Source organism: Thermobia domestica, chromosome 9 (assembly GCF_964235325.1).
Source record: "Thermobia domestica chromosome 9, izTheDome1.hap1.1, whole genome shotgun sequence".
NCBI classification, from domain to species: Eukaryota; Metazoa; Arthropoda; class Insecta; order Zygentoma; family Lepismatidae; genus Thermobia; species Thermobia domestica.
Genome location: NC_137462.1, coordinates 62,375,818 through 62,400,147, shown reverse-complemented (window position 1 = coordinate 62,400,147; position 24,330 = coordinate 62,375,818). Strand labels below are relative to the sequence as shown.

The 24,330-nt window shown below is 35.6% G+C and overlaps 1 protein-coding gene across 2 annotated transcripts in view; it reads right to left on the bottom strand.

Annotated features, from left to right (window-relative positions):
• The window catches only part of LOC145694686 (uncharacterized), a 64,986-nt gene extending 45,042 nt beyond the window's left edge, over positions 1 to 19,944 (bottom strand). The window contains exon 1 of one of the 2 annotated variants that reach the window (XM_081771192.1): positions 19,682 to 19,944. The gene's annotated coding sequence lies outside the window, so the exon portion shown is untranslated. Of the gene's footprint in view, positions 1 to 19,252; positions 19,398 to 19,681 lie in introns of those variants that run through there. The other variant, XM_081771193.1, reaches the window with a different exon arrangement.
• Positions 19,945 to 24,330: the final 4,386 nt, after the last annotated feature.

The window sequence follows — 24,330 nt, the reverse complement described above, 5'->3', positions numbered from 1 at the left end:
ACGCTAGCTAAAGTTGTGTTTTTCACTGACCTTTATTAACCAAACTACAATTGTCTACTATGAAGGAGATAATTGCACCTTTCCAATGCAATTCTCTATCGCAAAGTAAAAAGCAATAATTATAAATCAATTCTAACTACAGAAAGACACTTAAGCCTGCTTGCAGCGACAAGAAATAGTGTTTGTCTTCAATTTTCCACGTGCAGTATGTAATGTCTGAGTCATGGCAACATTACGGAAGAATTATGCATAAACAAATTACACTAAATACAATACATTTTTCTGTTATATAGAATAGGGCTGAGAGGACAGACATTATCTCAATCAATGTGAAATGATTTGAGCTTATCAGTCGATCATGTTTTCAAGCTTATCAACAAACAACACAAGCTTAATCAGTTATTACCTGATTGTACAAGGAATATCATATTAAACAGGTAATACCGGGTGGTGCACGAGAAAAACCGGTCAGCCTGCTTGCGTGCTCGTCTTTTAATAATCGGAAATTAAACGTTAAGTCTGAATATTTGTAGTTCTCTGCCTTGAACAAATGAAAAAGAGACTAACATACTTTGTCTGACTCGCCTACCTATGTAACAATGTATACATGTGTAAAATGTGAATAATGTATGTAATACAAGGAACGTAAATAAATAATGCACTATGCCCTCTCTCTATATATATTTTTAATTTTTTCAGATTAGAGCGTGAAGTACAAATCAGAATTTGACAATGGTCAGTGATTGAGTTAATATTTAAGTCCAAAGACATTTCAGCTACAGCAATAGATTCAAAACTGCAATCTGTGTATGAAAACGAAATCCTGAACAGAAGCACAATTCAGTGTTTTCTGACTGATGATTTATATCCGTAACAAAGAGAACGCAGACCCTCCTTTGCAGCAACAGGAAAAATTTTACTTGTATGGAGGAAATGGCCAAGAATAACCGAACAACACCGGTAACGATTTGTCAATTGATGGAAAGATTTGTCAAACCTGAAAGGAAGCATTCTTAAGTTTCTTTCAGTTCTTGGATATCGAAAATTATCCTCGAAATGGATGTAAAAGTTTCTAACAACAGAAATAATGCCAACTCGGAAAGAAATCTGTTTATACCTCGTCGGATCTGTCCCAAGAGCACCTACTGAGACATTCAATGGCATCATAATGTGAGACAAAATTTTGGTCTAACATTATGACCTTTTCAAACTGTCAATCAATGCAAAGGACCCATACAACGTCGCTCTTTCTAAAGACAAAATCATGATCACCGTCTTTTCGGACCAAGATGACCTCATCCCCATGGACATTTTTGAAAAAGATGCTTCCATCAACAAAGAAAAATGACGTAAATCTTTAGAAAAGCTTAAAAAAAAAAAAAAAAAAAAAGCAAATGCAACAAAAACACAGGACCTAAAGACATTCTAATCAAATTTCATCAGGACATTGCAAGATAGCACACTGTGCACCAGATGCTGACACAAATTGCAAGATACGGGTAGGGTGATGCCTCACCCAGATTACATCCTAACCTGGCTCTCTCTGATTTCTATCTATTCGGTAGGCTGAGGAATTTTCTACGCGCTAAAATATTTGAAAACGACCCCAAGAAATCAAGAGGGTGGTTTCGCAAGCAACATGTAGCATTTTACTACTGAGGTGCCTTTGTGAGTTGGAAAGAACGCTGAACCAGATGTCGAAAGAGAAATTATGAATATATTGAATGATCCTGATCTGTAGCCAATAGTTGTGAGTAATCAATTACAAAATTATTAAGGATTGGCATTACTTATTGACCGAACCTTGTATAATGTACATGCTTGAAGGGACCAGCTTTTTGTGCACCATCCGGCATAATATTCCCTACACAGTCATGCGTTAGTTCAGGTAATTTATATTATAATCAAAATTATTAATCTTGTACGTATTCTTACGTCGAAAAGAATTTCTTCAAATGTTTAATATTTCAGGTAAATTCATCGATTACCCTTCATCAGGACTGGTAAACCGGGCTACATTATTCTGTACAATAAATTAAATCATACGCTTGATGCTAGTAGAATCATTTAAACAGGTACAAATGCGAAATTACAGTAACGAAACTCAGGTATAGTGAGTGTCTCAAAAACAACATTTACATTTACTAAAATAACATCTATTTACATAGCAAAATGGACTTTTCTAGTTTTCCTTCGTTATTTACAGGAATTTCTAATTCATGAGTTCTTCATTATGAGGGTCTGTATCAGTTTTCAATCCACGCGGAGAAAGTATAGAAATCAGCTGGAAGACACATTAAAATTCGGTAGTTGATGTTTATTCGTATTTTTAGATCAGGTTTCATTTTCTTTCGTTATTTAATGTCCCACGACTATGCACCAAGGTTAAAGGAGGCGGTAAGAATGAGTTGGATGAATGAAGTGCAGGGTTGGCAAAAACCATGGTTTTTATTGAAAAAAAGTTTTTTTTTTGGGGGGGGGGGTTTAAACCAGTTTTTTTGGGGAGGTAAAGTAACTTGCTCTATGTATTGATATTATATATGGACAGAAATAAGTTTATTTCGCCTTGGTGTTCTTATGCAGCAACGGGGTTGTGCTGGAAGGGGTCACATAAGCGTAAATCGGAATCAAACCGCTTCTCGGCTTACATTTGAGAGAAATTATTCTCCATTTGGACTCGAAACCGGGACTACTGGCCACAAATGCGATGAATCTGCCGACTCACTCACGAAGGATTCCTGATAAAACTACGTTGTACAGGGAGTCCATAAAGTCCTGCAGGAAAGTAAAACTCTGTAACTTGGAAACTACGTAATGTATTAACAAATATTTTTTGGTGTACTTACAGGAAGGTTCAAAGTTTTGTTTCAGCTAGTTAAGGTTCATCGTCAAACCTCCAACTGTGCACCATTCACGTCCAAACACTCTTGCAGTCTTTTGGGAAACCAAGAATTGCGTGTTGGCGGTGGTCATCTGGATGTTCAAAATCACATCAGTTATTTCGTTCTTGAGATCGTGCAGATTAGCTGGCTTCTGCGAATAAACTTTGGTCTTCACGTGTCCCCACAGCCAGTAATCACAAGGCGACAAATCTGGTGATCTTGCAGGCCAAGGTGTGGATCCTCTTCGGCCAATCCACCTCTCCTTAAGTTCTTCCTTAAGAAACTGCCGAACTTGAAGGGCATAGTGCAGCGGTGCCCCATCTTGTTGCATGTGGACCTCATTAAGGATGCCTAACCTAGTAAGTTCTGGCAAAAGGAATGTCTGCAGCATATTCAGATAATTGTTACCATTTACCGTCTCTTCCTTGAAGAAAAAAAGGGCCGATAATGTGGTCCATTGAAACAGCACACCACACATTGATTTTGGGACTACCCCGCTTGTGCTCCTCGAATTCACGTGGATTTTCCACCCCAGAAATTCGGCAGTTGTGCCTGTTCACTTTTCCCGACACATGAAATGTGGCTTCATCTGAAAACAGAAATCGAGACAGGTCACCATCTTCTTGTAAGCGGGTAAGCATTGACTCACAGAATTCCATTCTCATGTCACAGTCTTCCCCTATCAGCTCGTGCACAAATTTTAATATATAGGGCCGGACCTTCAAATTCTTGCGTACGATCTTGTGTAACGTCGACTTCGGTACTCCCAGTTCCAATGACCTACGTTTAAGCGACTTCATTGGACTCCTGGCTACGCTGTCCTGCGACATGTGAATCACATAGTCACTCGTTCCTGGCCTTCCACTGCGTGGTAAATCTGACACACTTCCAGTTTCTTTGAACTTCCCTACCACCTCTTGACACTTGTTTCTGCTGGGGGTGTTTTCCCCATACGTTGTTCGGAACTTTCTCCGCACTGAAAGGCAAGATTTCAATTCCGCAAACTACAAAACACATTATGCCTTTTCTTTAATAGACGCCATCTTAAGTCACGTGATTACCAGCGCAAACGTCATCGAGCACCGTGGCAAGCATCAAGCATTGTGGCCAGAACAAAACTTTAAACTTCCCTTCTTCCAACCCAAAAAATTTTTACACTTAAACGTAACGGTTTCCAAGTTATAGAGTTTTACTTTCCTACAGGAAATTATAGACTCCCTGTACTGATCTTGACATATTTGTTAATATAATTGTCAATCGTTTCAGAAGGACAAAAAGATAAACAGTTGAACAAATGGAACCATTATACAGAATTATATATAAATCGGGAAACCATTGGGAAAATCCTGTTATTACTTTAAATGCAAAGCAATAACGGAAAAATCTCGTTGTTGCTTGGCATGTAAAATTTTATGGTCAACGTATCATAATCAGTACGCTAAAACTAAGATATTAAATTACAAATTTAGTATGTAGATATCATTCAATTAAATTAAAACTGAAAGTCCAATCCAAGCTAATGTTGGAAGCTATATACGCAGTCAATAAATTTTGCCAATTTCTATCAATATATTTAAGCAACCGTGGCTTCTTTATGAAACAACTGGCCCATTCAGGCATATAATTTGGTTTCGTTTCGTGTGTTTAGGCTTAACACTCTTATGTAATACCGAGATTATCAAGAAGACTTTCGCTTAAAGTGACATCCGAACCGCTACTTGGTTTACACTTGAAAAAAGGGCTGTGGTTCGACCGAGAATCAAAGATGGGACGCGTTGATTAAAAGGTTAAAAGGAGATAAAATTAATGCAGATGGTATGATATGTAGAAACGTCACTATGAAGTTCATACGATTTAAAGCATTTTTTTTGTTTAAACGTTAAAAAAAAAAAAAAAAAAAAAAAAAAACAGCTGCTTTAAACCAAAAGGTTTAAACCAGCCAACCTTGTCCCACTCTTTTATGTCTTCTTTTAAGCAAAAAGAGACAGGCAATTAATGAAAGTGAATGACTGAATTTTTTGTCCTCTTCCATTGGGAATCGACCCCAGGACCACATGCACAAAAGATGCACGCGCTAGCCACTAGCTCAGCGAACAGGTTTGTGTGTGAAGAAATGGGATAACGCCAAGAAAAACTCAGCACACCTGTTTATCCTATAATCAAATCCACTTGGTGGTTGATGCACTTTGTGTTTTTATATGGGGATAATTTGATGTGTTTTTGTATCTGAAACAATATAGTGTATGCCACTGAGTGGAAGAAAGAAGAAGAAAACACTCTATCGCAGCGTTTCCCAACCAGTGTGCCGCGAATGGGCCCCTGGTGTGCTGCGAGGAATCGAAACAAAATTATTAATTTTATAGCAATCAAATTGCAAAACGTAGGAAAAAATATATTTGTATTTCACATTACTATGAACCTCTACTATGAATCTACAATTTTAAGTTTCATACCGGGTTACTGTTCTTACATTTCTAATGTTGAAAAATAGTATTTGTTATCATTGTTATGACCATTATTGCTTCTTTATTGTTGCAGACTATTTCGTAATTTGAAAATTTAAAATATCATTCAATCCTTTCGACAAATTACCTACATTTGTATTTTAAAAGTAAAAGAGATTTGTTTGTTCGTTTGTTATTTAGTGATCTTCCTTCTTAGTAAAAGGTTGGGTACAGTTTTTAAAAAGAAAGCGTATTTTAAAAACCTAAGTCTAATATTTCATTCAATTGTTTTCTACCTTTTAATTAGAATGAAAAATAAACATAATGATTTACCACCGGGAAAAACCAGTGATCGAGCTTTCTTCTTTGTGAGGAGATCAATAATCACAGAAAAATTACCACTGTGTTTTATATTTACAAATAATAATATCTATAAGTGTGCCGCAAGTTGAAAAAGGTTGGGAAACGCTGCTCTATCGTATCTATAAAGCAGAATAAATTTGACGAATACTACTACTACTAATAATAATTATAATTATAATAAAATATAAAAGACGTCTCAAATTCTTGAACCTAATATTCAGATACTAAAGAAATATATTTAGATAGAAGAAAGTAACACACAATACTCTTAAAGGCACTAAAACCCTCTTTTCTTCGATTTCTTGCAAAACTGCGAACAGAGACTTACGATATGTCCTTTTTGTAGAACAAAAAAATCTTAATATTTAGATCTCTAGGTGTCGATGTAATTTTGTGCAATACACAAAATTAAAATACGCACATATATATTTATTAAAGGAGGAAACAACTAAACTTATTTTTACATACCAGATTATCTGTAGGTGCGAATTCAATAACACACAAAGTGAATGGCTGAACCGGGACTCGAACCCGATATCTCTAGCATACCGTGCAGAATGCATCGGCGCGATATGCCGGAGATCCCGGGTTTGATTCCTGGTCCAGTCATTCACATTTTTACTCTTTGTGTGTTATTCAAATAAGTAAATGTTTGAATAACTAAAGTAATTTCCAACACTTTCTCTTAAATTCTACTTTCTACTGATTCTTCTAACGTTTTAATGAAGAAAAAAAAGAAAAGGAAATGAATGAATCTTCAATAATATGAACACATTTTCAAATTTTAGATAATTACTTGCAGTATTTGTGTTCTGTAGTTTTCTTATCGTAGATTAAAACAATTACAATACAAACAAGGCAAGTAACTAAACGGATTCTTCAGCAACTTCAAAAGGCAGAGGACTCAATAAATAAGAGATAAGATAAATCTTTCGGCTTTATAAAGTAGAGCTCTGTTGAACGAAAGAACATTGACCTTCACTGACCTTGAACGGATTTGTTATTTGCACTGAGAGATAGTGTTGATTCATACATTGAAATAAATCAATATATATAATAAAAGTAAGTGTGGTTTGTCCGTGCGTGCCACAAAGGCTCCGATACCAAGACCCGGAGCCCCATGGAAGTTATATGGTATTGTAGCCCTGTATCTCCTATCCATGAAGAAGGTTTCGGTTTGGACCAGCAGGGATCCTAGATGGAGAAAACGCCCAAGCAACGGTGTTACCGTGCTAAAAAATGGGTTAAATTTTAGAACTATCAACGATCTTGGAAAGTGTTACAGACTGTTATAGAAGTTTCCCAAAGGTTCGAGAATGTTCTAGAGTTTTCAGGATGGTCTAGAACCCTCTAGAATGATCCAGGATGTGCTAAAATGTTCCAGAATGTTCAAAATTGTTGTAGAATGTACTAGCATGTTATATTATTTTCCGGTAGGTTCGAAAATGTTCTAGAATGTACACCCGTAGGAAGATACACATTAAGAATACGGGGTCACTTTTTATTAAAGTTCACAGGTATCATTATCATTATGCTCAGGTTCTTCTCAACCTATTTAATGTACTGAAAGGAAATTGGTGGGGTTATGTCTAGATGATGGGAGCCAGACAAAAGAACATAACTTAAACGAATCCGAGTCGTTCTTCGCACATGGAAAGTACGTTTATAGGAAATGAATTAGTCTCTATAAATTGGAAATTAAATATATACCAGAGAAACTTTTAAAATATAAGATCAGATCAAGGAAAAGTGAAATTCCCAGACAGTTAATTGTATGCCAGTAATGTTTAAAACGTAACAAGTGAAAGTAAATTGCTAAAGGTAAAAGTTAGTCTAACATAAATAAAAGGAAGAGTTTGTTTGTGTCTGCCTGTGTACGGCCTGGGGTCCAGATGAGTAGACCGGAAGTTACCTAATTTGGGTCATGGGTACCTTGGTAAAGGCCCCGGACCAAGAAGAAGCATTATTTTTTTGAAATTTCGAACCAGGGGTTCTCAGGGGAAGGGAAGGGGGGCGTTTACCTGGACATGTATAAGAAGTAGAAAATGACCAATATTAGTGTAAAATTTAGTTTTTGCGATCGCTAAGACCAATAGTAAAACTCTGATCGCATTAACTTCCAAATTCACCCCTTCGGCTGCGAGCCGGGGGTCACCGGGGGCGGGGATACCGAGACGCGTAAAAATAATCCAAAATGACTGATATTTGTGTCAAATCCATAGTTGTCGCGGTCGCTGAGATCAATGGTGACGCTTTCATTACCAATGATTTTCAAATTAAGCTACCATTATATGCGGGCCGAGGCCAACTGTTGGGAGGGGAGATTACCAAGACATGTAAAACTAATCGAAAATGACCGATATTAGTGTCAAATCCATAGTTTTCCGGGTTGCTGAGCTCAATGGTAAAACTCAAAAGAGTGTTTACTTTTAAATTTAGCCCCCATCAGCTAAGGAGCAGGGTCCATACTAAAGAATGCCGAGACATGTAAAAAAAAAAATCTAAAATGACCGATATTTGTGTGAAAACCATAGTTTTCTCTACATTCATGTTGTTCTTTTCTGTTTAGTAGTAGATGGTTTTGTGGTGAAAAACAGGTTAGTTAATGGTTATAGTTATCCCAATGGAAACACATCTACTTTGTCGGATGTGCATTCACACAAAATAGATCCAATTTTAGAAAGGTTTAATTTTTCTTTCGTTGTTCAGTTTCTTTACATAGATATTTTATCTGACCCGTGCGAAGAACGGGCATAACAGCTAGTAAATAAATAAATAAATAAATGAAGAAAAAAGAAAAATACACAGGTATGCTACCTACTAACATATATGAAGGGTACGGGGAAAAAACAAGGAATGTCCATGTATGTGCTTTTTCGGGTCCTTTGTCCTATCTGTTGGTGACTCTTGGCACTATTTGACTATCTATGCCATGCATGCGTAGATGTAGAAATGTTCATGTAAAAAGTGGCAAAAGATTTCATAATCCTATTCTTTGTACGCGGTTTTCAATATTAAAACGCCGTTATCTCGAAAATGCAGTTTTGTGACATTCCTTGTTTTTTCCCCTTACCCTTCATATATACACTACAGTCCTTTTTAACCGATTAAACCAATTGCTAAAAACCTACTCGTGAGCGACTTTCATTTCAGAAGATCAACGGCAAATATTATTGATTTATGTCAGTTATTTATCAAAAAGTAATTTCATTGTTACAATATTACGGTGTTCTTTTGAGCAAGTTGTATGTTTATGATATTAGAGGGGTAGCTCACAACTGTTTTTTTTTCTCTTCTTTCTTTCTTATTTGTCCAGTGGACCACGGCGCAAAATTTCTGGTCGCCATTGGCGACCAGTGTTCAGTAGGAATAGTCTCTGCCTGAACTCACAGGGCTGCACAGTTTCTGTTTCGCACGAAAATAATTGTCACTACGTGAGAGGAAACACGGAATATGAAGTCTTTACAACGTTGTAATTCGCCCCTCCTTCCCCAACCCTCAACCGAAATGGTTTGCCTTTTGGCGCTTCAATGCGAGAGATCGTTTCCCCCGTTGAATGATCTGCTGAGAATTTCCATCAATGGTCCTTCACTTAAGGACTTTGATCCGAAAACTGCGATCGACAACTGGTACTTCAGTGAAGATACCAGGTACCAGGTACTTCAGTAACTGGTACAGTTACACAAACGTGAAGTCTTACGGTAAACTATTTTTTAACATGTACATGAATTGTCCAATTCAAATTTGATTATTCTGAATCTAATTGTCTTGTTTTGAAATTTTATGCCATGGTGTAATCTCTTTCTTTGTCAAACCAAAGGCCCGGAGAGGGGACCTCTCATAATTTGTACGTGAGAGATGCTAGCGACCATCATTTTTGGATTGGCATGTGCATCTGACTTCGAAATTTTGCGTCCTGCAGTACATAATAAGTGGTACAGATAACAAAATTGGTTGTAGTTGCGGTTCAAACAACTTGTTCTTCTTTACCAAGTAGTCAGAGGTATTATCCAAGGTTCCCTGTTGGGTCCTATTCTTTTCCTGCTATATATAAATGATTTGTTAGAATATATATTCAGGAAAATGTATTCTATATGCTGGCACCAATATGATTATATCAGGAAAATCAACAGAAGTTGAGGGGAAATCTGTCATTTTTACCGACAAATTCGTAAAGTGGTTATCAGCGAAAGATTAATTATAAACCATAATAAATCGATTCTCTTACGGTTTTTCAGAGAAACCGCGTATATCACCTAGAATAAAAATATGTTCTCATTCCCTCCAATATTCTTGCAGCACAAAGCTTTTAAGTGTATAAGTGACGATCTCTCATGGTCTACTCACATCTCCACTTTTAAACAATAAGCTAAGAAGCGTGTGTTTAGCCTTATATAAACATCAAGGTACGGTGTCGAGGGAAGTACTTGTTGGCTTTTACTACGTCAAGTTTAATTCATTAATTAGGTTCGGAATAATACACTGGGGAATTGGTGAAAATAGTTTAAGCCTTTTCCGATTGTAAAAGAAGTGATTAGAATAATTTTCGGATTACTCACAAAATTGTCATGTAAAAATGTTTTCATAGAAGCAAAATTTTTTACATTTCCCAGTGTACCGGTATACATTTATGAATATATTCTTTTTACTGTAAAAAAACACGCATCTTTTCACTTTTAACAAAAATGTTCATAGCCATAATACAAGACGTGATAGTGACATATTTGTGAAGCATCAAAATATGCTAATATATGCAAAACTGTGCTAGGTTGTATAATAAACTTCTTATGTATTTGAACAATATGGCTCATGTTACCGTTTTTCGTAAGAAGTTATTTAACCTACTTGTTGTAAAATGCTATTATACTATTAAGGAATATTTAAATTATTCATTAAATGAAGAAATAGTAACAGGTATTTACTCCTGAGTATATGCCAGATGTGGAATAAATGGTTGCCTAATTACGATGTAAATGGTGATATTCATGATTATGATTGGTCTCACCTATTTATGGTTTTGTATTTTAGGCTGTGTCCAAAAGATACAAGAGTACATTCGAAGTACGCTTATCTCTGGAACCAACGTCACCTAGTATGCGAAGATTTACACTTTTTTTTTTTTTTTTTTAAGGTGAGCTGATGTTCCTTGAGAAATATCCTAATTAGTAATAACGAAACCGTTACAAAAAAGTATTTAACAAAAATAGGATAGGAATTTAAAATAATGTACAATAGTATCTCACATAATATCTTTAATAATGATATAAGATGTTTGTGCTTAAAATATATGGTTCATGTAGCTTACCTGCGATAATTAGGCTGTCGTTATTGCAGTTATTTGCACGTAAATCACAAACTTTAATGGCACATGAATTAAAATTTTACGATACAGCATAGAATAATGAATACCTATATTATTCATTACTATGTGCCTACTGCTAAAGCTGTAAATGTTAATTCTTATGTAGATAGTAAAGCATAATTTCCAAGTTTTTATTCAAAACAAATAAATTAGTCTCAAGACTACTATGTTTCCTTGCACTTGATCCATGTGAGGAACCGTAATATGCCAGTTACCGTACATTTTGCAGTGACCAAGGGTGAAATACAGACCAAAAACTTGTTTCTATACATTTATCATGGTTTTCACAAATTCCTCTTAACTCATATAATCACATTTCTATTGCACTCATTATGAAACGATTATAAGCAAGTAATCTCTTTCACATAGCTGAAAATGAGAACAATTACCTAACATACACGGTATTTTTTTTTCATAAAACGTTTCTTAATTTTTAAAAAAATCTTATTTTTTCAGCAGCTTTAACTTGGCAACTCAATAACTATTTCGCAGAGAGGAGCATGAGGAACAGAAGACAGGTGTACACCGGGAGAAGTTGAGTTGAGTTGATTTTGAGTTTAACGTCCCTTTCAGACCAAAAGACAAGAGTAGGGCGCCGAAAGCATAGTAGCGCGCTTCACATGGTGTGACTCAGATTATCATAGTATCATCATATGACAGGACTACATTTAAGGAGGTTTATTAGATAATCATCTTACACTTCTTTTTTTTTTTCAATTATTTTTACCGTAATATCAGGGTTATCATAGGTACCATAATATTAGGGTTATTTTTACCATAGGTATTAGGGTTATCCAGCCTGCGTATATCTGATCCTTAAAAATGCCATTTTATAGTGACAACTTTTACCTTTGAATATCGTACATTTTGGTCTTCGTATTGTTCAACTGCGCCGCTTCTTTCCTTGTCATCCTTATAAGTATTAACTTTTGGTGCAGGAACTCAAATTTTAGCGCAATAGGTAGAAATGTCCCAATTTGTGTCTGTAACTAAAACAATACGGTAGAAATAGCACGATTGTAGCAGTACGGTGTCATTCCTCTGTATAGGAAGCAATGATATACAATTTGAATTGATACAGTATGCATTTTCCAAAATAGTTTTGTGCCATTTACTGTAAATAATGCTCCAGTACTTTCCGTTCTCTAATGCTCTTGCCAGTTGCCAGTCTTCGCGTGTAATGAATTTCGTAACTTACCTTAAGGACTAACAAGTCAGATTGTTTGTAAATAGCGCCCACAGTAGTGCCATCGGCACCCTAATCCCCAGTGGGTTAAGAAATATCCCGTCATGGAAGCATGCCTAGTAAAATAGAACATTGCCAACAGATTGGTGGGTTTTGCGAGTTTGTTGTGCGTATTACACACTGAGTATAGAATTATTGCCTTTACGTGCCGCTCTTGTTAATATGCGCATAAGAGACCGGAAATTATAAAGATTCGCAAATACGGTGACCGAATACAACTTTTGAAGCTCTCGGCATACATGAAAAACACTTGTCATTTTATGGTTGACCCATATTGTCTCCAAGCTGTACGATAATTTTATCTTTAACATAATGGGAAAGTAATTCATAAATTTTTTTTAAAAAAAGCATTAGTTTATCTTTTTTAGCATGCGAAATTACCCTTTGTTTTGTTATTAATGTTCTATGATGAGGTGCTGGTGCCAAGTGTGAAAAGTTAATTATTTGACGAAGTACACATTATCTAGTGTGCACTCTAATTGTATACATCAAGCCTGCATACTCAAAGTGTGCATACTTTTGGACATAAGCCTTAGTAAGATGCATAGATGCAATATTATGTATACCTTCTGTTACCTGATAATATTTTGCATGTATTTTATTGAGAACTGTAATGTTTTCATGAAAATCTCTCGTGTTTTGTAAGCTAATGGAACAGGTAAATTAACTAAATGAAATGATACTTTGGCTGTATTTCCCCACTTCCCTATCCAAGTTTGTTTTTCGCACATGTACTGTACTGTATTATAACGTAAAGGTCAAGACATCTGCCAGCTGAGATTTGTATACGAAAGTACAAAACTGTATCACAAAAATCTTTGTTCCTGTTTAATCGAATTTTCGTTCAACTGAAGAACCATCGGCCCCATGAAAATTCGGTTAAACAGAACTCCATAGTGTATATATTTAAACGTAACCGATTCCCTGCTGTATCAATTTGTGAACTGGTGTTGGAAGAAACAATTCAACGGAGCAGTTTGGAGAATTAAGTTCCTGTGGAGTGATACACCGGATCAATCTTTCTTCCTTTCTTTCTCATCTTGTCCGAATAACTAATCAATTCGAGCTTCCAAAGCAATCAAATTTGTCACCGTCCTACAGCTCATTTTTTGCGATTTGAAAGAAACATTGAGAAAATAAATTTATTCTGAACTTTATTAACCAACCCTCGTATAAACCCAAGTGTTCTAGAAACTCTTTGTCACCGCTTTGGAATGTCTGTTCGTCTGTGTTAGTAGACTTCCGTTAGATTTCGTAACCATATACGGACATACGACGCAGAAACAACGACTCTCTTTGTGAACGATCTCTAACTCTGGAAAAACGGGAAAGTCGCAAAAACACTATACTTCTTGTCATTGCTTAACGCTGATTTGACTAGTTAAAATGCCCGCACTTCTTCAGCCAAAGAGTGCGAACTTAGTAGTATACGTCATCATCTGGGCGCTCTAGCACCGAGAACATATACGCAATAGCTGACTGGAAAAAGCGGGCAGTCACTCTGTAGTTATACGACATCAAACTCGTCGACGTTTGGTTTTGCCCTGAACTCGCCTTTCGGAAAGCAGCATTCAGGCTGCCTGTGATTATTGTATTGTTAGACGAGTGTGTACACGTATACGTTCTATGTTGAATTAAAAGAGAAGAAGTGTTCTATTTATATGTGAAAGTGACAGTTCGTTATTCCTCACATCAAATTTTACGCGAGTGTACTTATTTGACAATACAGCGGCAACGACCTCCTGGAGCAAAACCTATATTTGTAGCTTCTATGTGGAACCATCACTGAAGAAGCAGTAAATTAACTTTGGGGCTTCATCCCAGAACCAGCGCACCTCCTCGAACACGGGACAACAAGGGAGCAACTTCAACAGGCTAGCCGAAGAAACACGTGAGTTTATTAACATTTTTAGCCACAGTACCCGCTATTTGAGCCACCACACCGTTGTGTTACTGATACTGAGTTGTTAATAGTAGATGTATTTCAAACATACATTCTTGTAATACTCGCGCTTCTATAGTAATATTACACTTGTTTTATCAAAAGGTTATTTGTCATTTGTTGTAATATCATATGTGTAGCTTAACCAATATTTTATTTACGTTGCTTGCATTTTCACTTGTCATGTCCCAGTCATCGTAAGTGGAACTGCAGGCATGGGCGAGTGATCGTATACGTCATGGTGTAGCTGGGAATCACAATTAAGAGAAGGGGATATATGAGAAATAAAAGTTGTTCCGAACCACGACGTAAATCACGATTACAAATTGCATAATCATAACACAGAAACAGAGGTTTGTGGTTACCTTAGAAGAAGTAACACCTGACTTATCTAACATTCAAATACGTTCACCATAAATGAGGACTCCAAATAGTTCCATAAAATTTCGAAAATACCCTTAGTAAAGTTAACATAATACCAACCCTGTACACAGAGTACCATATTACATACTACAATGAACACAGTAAGGAAGATGTAACGAACATGGTACCGTACGATAACCAAGGGCAACCAATCACACAGCCACTAATATCAGAGACACTATCAAAAATTAAACTGCTTCGAAAATGAACAACTCTCTTACTTGTTAGCAGGGTTGGCTGGTTTAAACCAGCTGTTTTTTTTTTTCAAAAAAACCAACTGGTTTAAACCAAGAAACGAAAAATGTTCGTAAAAGTGTAACTATTCGTAAAATCTTGATGAACACATATTTGTGGGTTATCACGTTTCACTCCCATATATTATTCGTATTATATTCAGACCTAAATTCCCCATTCATTACTCAAAGAGATTATATTACAAAAGCAACCTTTTTTATGTAACTTTATGGATGTTTCTTTTGTGATTTTTTTATAGTTAGTTATTATTGTTGTTCAACCAAAGGAAAATTCTAAACATTGTTTCGTTTTGATAATGTTTACTATCGATAAAATACATCGAAATGCTGTACTTTTTTTTGGGAGGGGGGTCATACAAACCCCACGAGAGGCAATTATTGAAATCACAAAAATCTTTGGTAACTATTTATGTATAAATGGGTCAGAGCCAAAGTGGACTCAAATAATTCGTATCTTTATTCATTTTTCTTACTGATATGCAAAGTAAGTCGTCATATTTTTTTAACTTAGACTAATAAAAGTCGTAGTGAACTGACTTGGACTAAATTACTTCTTCTGTACTCTCTAGTACTTTAAAATTGTCCATATGTAATTCTGTATAATGGTTCTACTTGCGCAATTGTTTATTTTTTGGTCCTGAAATGACTGTTTACGATTATATTAATAAATATGTAAAGATCAGTCTAACGTATTTTTATCAGGAATCCTTCGTGATTGAGTCAGCACACGTATCGCATTTGTGGCCAATTAGTCCCGATTTCGAGTTCTATGGAGGACAATTTCTCTTAGATGTAAGCCGAGATGCGATTTGGATTCCCCTTTAAGCTTATGTGACCCTTTCCAGCATAACCCGGTTGTTGCATACTAACACAAAGGCGAAACAAGCTTATTTCTGTCCATATGTAATATAAATACATAGAGCAAATTATTTAAACCAAAAAAACCTGGTTTTTGGGTTTTTTCAATAAAAACCATGGTTTTTGCCAACCCTGCTTGTTAGTACACATCATTGAACGAAATGTAATTTTCGCTAGAGGACCACGTCATTGGAAACAACCTGAATGACTTTTCGTTATATTGACACTGTTTTATCACTTGTCATATAACAACGATTGAACTTTTTTAAGAAATATATAAATCATAGCTACTAAACGAACTAAACTGATTATAAGCGCTTGATTATAACTATTAACTAACGAATGCATCTCAGTGCTTATTAATGCCGGAATTTTATATGGGGACTCGCACCTTCTTCAGCGGCTTGTATTTTTACATGAACATATGCGATTGTTTCAATCACATCATGACTTCCATTATACGATAATAATAATAATAATAATAACAAATAAGTAAATAATAACATTTTACCTGTAAAATAAAGTTTATCTGTAACATTTTGAAAACAAAACACAAACCAACTATCCTTGTGAATAGTTGGTAACACATATAACAGCTTCAAAACCACAAAATGTTACTGTTCCGGTAACTTATTATGACTTCAAGTGTGTTACGGATTGTTTTGCAATCGCAGAACATCACATGTATTACACCCTCGTTGTGATCCGAAAGAGCTCTTCCATCTTGCTAACAATCATGCCTATGGGAACGGAACTGAGATCTTCATACGTTTCATTACTTGTAGTATAGAACGCATTACTTACACAATGTTTTGTTATATTTTTCATTTCCAAGCGTTACCAGTAAAACAGTGCGAACCTATTTTTAAATTGCACGATGCAAACATAGAATGCAAATAGCCTATGCGTTTACGAAACAAACACTGAATTTCATTATAATATGTTTGGGCTGCTGAATATCTAATTTCAGTTAAGTGGAAAGTAAATAAATCGGTGGAGCACAACTTGCTTTTGAAAAGTGATGTATCGATTTACGATTGTATTTTGAAAACAGCATTAAGAAGGAAAAGCCGCTGACAGAGTTGGAGCTTCTTATTGAAAAATTCAGCATTAATGAATTTTAGTTCCATTCCTAAGTTTTAATAAGAAATATGCCAACAATCTGCTTCATACTATATGCCAATGTGTAAGTACGGGCAATTTAATTGCATATTCCAAACTGACGACATTGCGAGTAACTTTTATTCTCAAGATATATATATATATATATGTATATATATATATATATATATTGTGGACTTATATGTTTCTTAATAAATAAGACTATAGTTCTGGTCTGATGTATTTTATGGTTGCGGTACTGGTTACTATGAAAGATTATTACAAAGGCCTATCCTGTAGACAATAAACTGATTTGTGGAATATTTCCTTTCAATTTTACACTCCAGGTTACAATAGATTTACTTTAATTTTGATTTAAATTGTTTTAAAAGGAATAAATTTTCTGGAGAACATGCACTCTGTACCTTTACCGGTTCATACTTCATTATATATTGAATCAGGTTGTTCCGATTCACTACTCCAATTACCGTAATTTCTCCAATATCTACTACTACTATTGAGTACTAATTTGATCTGAGTACGTGATTCTTCACGTACTCAAATCACTTGTAACCGGAGCAGTGAATCATGCTTGTCACAAAGTATAATAACTGTTTCAAAAACTCTGAATACTCAGTGTTCATGAAAATGATACCTATAACCAGTTATTCTAATCTTGTAGAATCCAACATGGAGAATTCTACAACAAACTAACTGCAAAAGTAACAGTAACGTCAAGCATACTTCGAACTAGCGGACAGTAAATATACATGTCCATTTTATGTTACTTGGAAATACCTCGAACAAGAGATACTGTACCGGTAAGTTAATTTGCAAACCGCATACCGGTATATACTATATACCGTTAATTTGGCACATTTACCAAAAAAGGCATTCATGCAAATCACACTCTCTCACAGTATCAAAAATAATTGAATACTTTTTTGGTAAATGTGCCAAAGTCATCCCAACTGACGGTACACATATAGATCTCATCATTTAACAAACTAACACTTAAAACCATCCCCCATGATCAGTGTGTTTGTAATTCGTTTTCGGTTAAGTGATGTAAAGTAAAATAAGATTGGGCTAGGTTAGGTTCCCTTTGAGTCGTCACGTTTGTGGTTCCTCAAGGACGAAACGGCTGAACAAATTACCTTAAGTCAAATCTTGCCCCAAAACGCTCTAAAACCAACACAAATCTTAGAAGTCATTACGTTCACTACTTTAATGGTGTTTTTTCATTATTGTATTAATATAATAATTCAAAAGTCTAGTGTAATACACAACGGCATCATGATACAGTAGTGGAAATCGTATAATTTCTACATCATTATTTATTTTAAGAGCAGCTTTTAGCATGTGCACGCAACTTTTTTTTATTTAAAGTAAAACATCATTTCAAGTAAATATTACTTCCCTGGGTAAAAGTGTACTATGTGCAGAACAGTCATAGGAACCGATACAATAAATAGCAATGCGAGTAATTACACTCTATTAATTTTAACAAAATAGGTACAGACTTCCATAACCCTACTCTACTTATTCCTATCTCGCGCCATGTCAACAACATGACAAAATCACTTGTTCTGCATAAAGTGCACTCTTGGCCTCTCCTGTTTTGCTAGTACATTTGGAGGACAAGAAAAATATAAAAGGCTAAACTTCCACAGATAACGGCCCCGAATTGGACGTGCAAAGTTCTGGATTACTGGTTCCCCTTTCTGTACCGCAGAACAAGTGATTTTGTTATGTTGTTGACATGACGCAAGGTAAGAAATAAGTAGAGTTGGGTTAGCTTAGGGTGAGGGAAGTCTTTACCCATTTTATTAAAATTAACATAGTATAGTTACTCGTATTGCTATTTATTATATCGGTTCCTATACTGTTCTGAACAAAGTGCACTCTTACCTTTTTTCTTCTTCGAAAGTTACAATTTCCTTCATTTTTGTTAACATGTAGTTAACCGAACCTAATATTATCATTATATTCGTATTTTTTTTTTTTTTTTTTTTTTATTAAATATACATCTTGACCTTTATTCGTACTCCCTTATGTGCGCTTCCGGTGAGTGCATAGTTTCTACAGCATTTCTCATTTTTACATAATGTATTTCTATTCCATTCTTAAATGAGACATAAATCAATTACTCTTTCCTTATTTCAACTTATTTCTCCTTTAAATCTTATATTCTTTGCCTACTTTTCGCCCGCTTCATCTAAACAAGCCCCCACTGGAAATTATCATTGCAGCATGCTACCTTTATAAATTATACCTACAGTAAATTTGTTTGTTAAAAAACTATTAAATTTGTTTGTGAATAGAATATCGGCACATTGTTATTCTATTGTCTTACGGCTATATCACTGCCGCATACCTGAATTATATATATTACAGGCAGAAACCAAATTATTTCTACCTGTTACGTATCCTGTAACCCACGCATAAAAATGCATATAGCTTACATGCAGAACAAAGCTTTAAATTTTTCAGTGCAATTTATGTTGCACAATAGTACCGTATTTGCATACAATATTAGGTTATACCGCAATGTTTATCTTTCTCCTGTTCATACGTGTGCACTAAAGACATTACACGAACCTGTGTTGTATAACTTATATTAGCAGAAATCTTGCATACCTGCACTAACATACCGGAATAAGCTAAAATTGAACGATCAAGAAATATTTGCGTGTCAGCTGTGAAAAGTTCAATATACCAACTCTTTTTGAACTCCTCAGATTACTTTTACAATTACTGACTATAATTTATAACTAAAAATGAGTTTAAACAAAAATTGACTTACCCTTTGCTTATCATTGTGCACGCCTACAATGAACAACTCTGTTTGCGATACGTAAAAAAGAACTTATTTTTCACTTTAAAAAAATCACTACTACTGCATTATAATGACAACAACTTTCAAGTCTAATATTTTATGTTATTCACTTCCTTCCAGTTACTATTTATGAAGCCCTTCATTTTCAGATTGATTTTGGTAGTTCATGTATATCATCCAAAAACGCGCGTTCTTTCATTGACCCTTGAGGCACATTAACAATGTTTCCAACTCAGTTTTAGAATTATTTCAAGTTCAAAAACAAACTTAACATAATAATGCTCTTCAACTCCTGACAAAATGTTATAGCTGAACCCTTTAAAATGTTATAGCTGAGATGTTCGTTTTTCAGACGGAAAGAATAGGTTTGTGGAGAAGTTTGAAATCTCTCCCCCCTCCTTTCAGGATACACATTTCAATGAAAGTGTAAAGATAAAAATCCATAGGATATTATATTTTAGGGATACATTTTGATCCCTTTCCTCCTTACGATACACATTTTAATCAAAGTGACATGATAAAATCCCAACTTCAGGTAGGCAGGGGCGGGGGGATGGGGCGGAATACTGCTGCTTTTAAGAGGTCGAAACTCTGGGATTGGTTTTATTTATACAGTGAAACCCTTCTAAAGCGGACAGCCGCGGGGAATCAAAAATTGTCCGCTATAGAGAGGTGTCCGCCTTCAAGAGGTTTCAGTATTTTTATGTAAATTAGTGAGCAAGATAATATACAATTAGAAAAAATATTTTTGCATGAATCACGTATTTACGAATATTACATGCATTATTCTCTGTCATCCAATACTCTATGTTCGAGGCACAACATTGAAATAACATATTATAGTTCTGTGCACTTTACACTTGTCAGTACTTCCTTCGTTTTCAGTATGGCGCTTTAATTTGTGGGATGATTGGAGTCCTGAAGTGTTCTTTTTGAGACAATATACATACCTGAGGACAAAAAGTACTAAACTTGTCTGCTGGTTGGTTAGAGACTCCAACGAGACAGTAGCATAATGTGTCATCCCTAACGGCGAGCAACTGTCAATCACTTTTGTGTCTAAAACAGCTTGGGCGTGAGTGGGATGCAAGCAAAGGACATAAGAGTGTTGTTAAACAGAGACGCTTCGTCTGGGTTGCTGAGCAGACAGTTGAGGGGGCAAAATGTTGTCACAATGCTTCCTTGGTGATACATGTGTGAATTACTAAAAATGCATTTTTACTACATTTATCAACTTATTTCTAGAGAAAGTGTCCTTAATACGGAGGAAAATAATACCTATAAAAGACAGAAAAGACTGTCCGTGTCCGTACTAGAGAGTGTCCGCTTTAGAGAGGTTTGTCAATATGCTTTTTCCTATTCCAGTGTTTGGGGAATACAAAATATGTCCGTTAAGGGAGGTGTCCGCTTTATAGAGGTGTCCGTTAGTAGAGGTTTCACTGTATATATAAAATAAGAAAGTTTCCTCTTCTGGGGAGGACGATCGACCCCTGGATCCGCCACTGCAGGTAGGTACTAACCAGTGGCGTACCCACGTAGGGAATCCACCGGGTCCGAATTCCTTTCCCAAAATTACATAACTTGACAAATATTTGTGCACTTCCTTTGTAAAATTGTGCTTGTTTAGCACAGAAATGATCGGCGCAGCATAGAGATTTGATTTTACACTTCATCTGTACTCTTTCGTTTCTTATAAAGCACTCCAGTTCTTTCATTTTTTTTCTGATAATATACAGTAGATGGCAGTATTTAATAATTATTTATCGTCTTTTCGGATGCAAAACAATTCCGGTTCAATCATTGGGTTCAATGCTATCTAGACACGGCGTCTTATAGTATTGGATGCTCCCCCAAACTTTGGGCCCCTCCCAACAAACATTTCTGGGTGCGTTCCTGATGTTTCTGTTCCAACTGTTTCAACTGTTTCAAAAACCCTGTTGAGAAAGTCAGTCATTTTCCTATGATATGATCGAAAACAGCAGATAACATTGCTTTCAATGGTTTTTTTATTTTTATTTATTTATTTTTTTTTTTTTTTTACAGAAAATGCCCTTCAACAGGAAATTTCAAAAAAGGCTGTAATACGTACTCGCTTATTTTTAATGATTACACCTATATAAAATTCCACATTCCTAGCTTGGGGGCAGCGTTGTAACAGACTTTTACTTTGGGGGGGGGGCAAGCATTATTAATACGTGTATTTGCTCCCCCCAGAAATAGTTGTTTTTCTAATTCTTGGGCTCCCTCTTTCCATATTTCTCTTACTCTTTATGAGTCCCCCCGGAGTCTGTGGGCACTACCGCCCGGCAAGGTCTCCGGGACCTACAGTTACGACCCTGGACCCGTTCCACACATGATAAATTAATTAAGGGACAATATTGATAAATTTGAAAGCCATACGAATAAATATTATTTCTAGGGTCCATAATAGTAGACATTTTTTACTGAAATAGGAACACGAGTAATTTTTGTTTTATTTAGCTACTTTTTGTGTGCTGTTTTGTTTATGTAATGTAGATAAGGGAGTGAGAAGGAAAATGGAGGGAATTACAAGTATTATAATGACATGACAATATCTCGAAATTTCTTAAGGATTAGAGACGTAGAATTCGATGTTTGGATTCTCATTTAAAATAATTAGAAACATGTTTAACCTATTTATATATATATATATATATATATATATATATATATATATATATATATATATATATATATATATATATATATATATATATATTTGCCCTAGAAAGGAAGAAAAACAAAGATGAGTTTACAGTTGCTATAATTTGATGCCATGTTTAAAACCTCGTTAAGACTAGAGACACGAAATTTGTTATTTAAACTTAAAATAATTAAAGACGTGTTTCGGTGTTTTTGATATTTTTTCCTCCAGGGGAAGAAAAAGTTTGGAAGAAAAAGAGTCGAGGTTGCAAGTGTTAAAATAAGTTGGTCACAGCTCGGTTAGATATATGAAAATTGGTATTTAGGCTTTCAATTTAAAGACGTGTTTCAGCGGGTTTTATATTTCTCGTCCAAGGGAGGAAGAAAGATGTAGGTTGCCATTTTTATAAGATGGTTGTGTCTCGAAATCCTTTAAGACTAGAGACGTGTTAGGAATATGGAAGTTGACATATAAAATCCTTATTCGAATCACGGCAGAATATGTCACAGCATTTCTCGAAATTCCGATTTTAATGATAGAAGGGGACAATTTCTAATTTTTTCTCAATATGTAGATATGACTTCGAGGTTGCAGTCTCATTCACAGAGGGACACGGGTGAACCATTTGAAATGAATTTGTAACCAACATCAGAGAACGAAAGAGGTTCTCAATTCGTTTATGTATAATTAGGCCAATTCTGAGGCTTAAGTTTAGAGTTGCCCCTCCAGTCTGAAGGTGCCCTTGGACCTTGCAAAATACAAAAAACAGTGCTCAAAGTATTAAAAATTTTTACATTTCACTTGACTTCAGTACTCCGTGGGCTTCACAAAAATTTAAAAGGTTTTCTCCATTATTCTTGCGCATCCGCTACACCTGTTCGCCATATTCGCCATATTTTACAAACACCATGCTGCTGAAACCTTCCGCGAATGCTTCCGCATCCGGCAAATAGTACTAACTTCCACATATCTTTTCTCGTATTAAACATAACTATCCTGCCGAACTTACATTCCTAAACATCAAATAAAAACTTCAAATTATCATTTCTTACCTCATTTCTCTTGTAAATTTTCCTGATTTTTATAAAAAGCGGAGGAGTAACTCTAAACTTAACCCAATTCTGACGATTCTTTTTTGTTTAAATTATATCCATCTTGGAATAGATATGGGAGCAGGAATAAGTTACATTCTCTTTCTTCCTCTTGTGAAGTCTGAACCTAAAGATTCACGGTAGAGTTTGCAAACCTTTTACCAGTAGTTTTGATCGATGTGTTTCTCACGTTACTAGCTTCAGTCTTCGTAATGCTGAGGTTGCCACACTGCGTGTTAGCGTATGAAGACAAAACAAACTCTAGGGCCCCTTTCTGGATTATAAGTCAGACCACAAAGAAGGCTTTTCTTACCCAAAATGACCATGTGCTTACGTTCTTTCTCTCAAAAAAATTACAAATATGGAGAGAAACTAATTATTATAACTAAATTAACATGTTTTAAGTACTTCAGAAAAGGCGAAATAAATGCACAAAAAATAATTTTCTATCTAGATACGAAATAGTGTTTCGAAAAAAAGCAATAGAAAAAGAAACATAGGCATACAACACGTGCAATATCAAACTCTTTATCTCAAGCAGTGGCGTATTTAGGATTTTGTCTCGAGGCACATTCTCCTGTGTAGGTGTATATACTAGGTCTATGTACGTATACAGTTATTATATAGGCTGTACTATATATAAATTTATCTATTTCGGGGGGTTGCTTGAACCCGATAAAGGCCGATAGCCAGTCCAAAAAATGTAGGGTGGGCTCGGCTGAAGTTGGGGGGCCCGACCCAACCATATTATAGTTCATTTGCAAGCCTGCCGTGAAAATTTTAAGGGGATCAGCAAAAATTTAGGGGGCGGCCCATTAGACCCTCCTGGATACGGGCCTGACCCGATAGCCCCCCCTAAA